This window comes from Chrysochloris asiatica, unplaced genomic scaffold (assembly GCF_000296735.1).
Source record: "Chrysochloris asiatica unplaced genomic scaffold, ChrAsi1.0 scaffold00026, whole genome shotgun sequence".
Lineage (NCBI taxonomy): Eukaryota > Metazoa > Chordata > Mammalia > Afrosoricida > Chrysochloridae > Chrysochloris > Chrysochloris asiatica.
The window spans coordinates 2,119,453-2,120,655 of NW_006408544.1; positions in this window are offsets into that span (position 1 = coordinate 2,119,453).

A 1,203-nucleotide genomic window follows, 5' to 3' on the forward strand; every position below is an offset into this window, starting at 1 on the left:
AGCAAAGGACAGAGCCAAGATTTGAACTGTAGAGTCCCCTTCTTAACCACTTCATTAACTGTGTGAGTTTAGAAAGAAGGGATCAGAGAGTGTGCTCTCTTTGATTTCAGGCATCCCTAGTTCTGGTGTGGTGCTGTGGCGTAACATGCTGGACAGTGTCAGATTGAACTGCAACAGCATCTTAACAACAGCATCAACAGTTCAACTTGAAACTCCATGCCATGATTACCTTGTTTCAAAATCATTTTCTAGTTAAGGATCTTTGGAACTGAGGGTAATTTCAGGGCATCGTAGGCTGAACCATTGTATGGTTCTATCCTCAACCATAGCTGATAAAGTAGAGAGTTCTTATTTATGTAATTTCTCTTGCCCAGTTTCTGAATAACTGGCAACCTGTAGGAAAGTAAGTGGGTGGGTTAGAGGCAATGAAATATGTCCTAACTGTAACCTTCACCTTCATGTTCTTGTGTTATGTTATCATTTGCAACATTGGGAGGCTGGGGGAGGCGGGGTATGTAGCATGAGAAAACAAACAAAACAATTAAACCACTGTGCTTTTGCCATGAGAATAATGTATTTGGAAATGTATTCAAAACTAAAGTTCCTCGTCAATTTTCCGACCCTATTCTTTGACACACCATTCTCTCCAAGACCTGTCTCTGCCCTCCTCAAGACCTTCAGAGATTCTGGCCAGATGACTCCTTCTAAAACTCCTCCTTCGGAGAGGATTGGAGAAAATGTAAGAGATGAATTCTGTTTCCCTGGAGTGTTTTACATTTTAAACTTTATCTTTAGTTGTGGCATGAAAAATTCTGTTTCTTGCTAAAGGAAATACTGGCAATAGCAAATAGGTGGGAAAGTCATTTTTCAATGGGACACCTTTACAGTGTCCTTGTGGTTAATGCACATAGTGCATTAAAACTATACCTCCTAGGGATAGTTGTCCTTGTTTAGTTTAACAACAACAATAATATGTTTATCAAAGATTTGTTCTGTCAGATATTTGTATTTTGCATCAATCATTGCCTTCATTTTTTATTTTCATTTTTGCTTTTTAAAACTTTTTATTATGACTTGGGTCAAGGTGTGTTGTTGTTAAGTGCTGCCTAGTTGTTTCCGACCAATAGTAACCCTGTATAGGGTTTCCAAAAGGAGCTCTGGTAGCGTAGTGGTTACGAATCGTGCTGCGAACCTTAAGGTCAG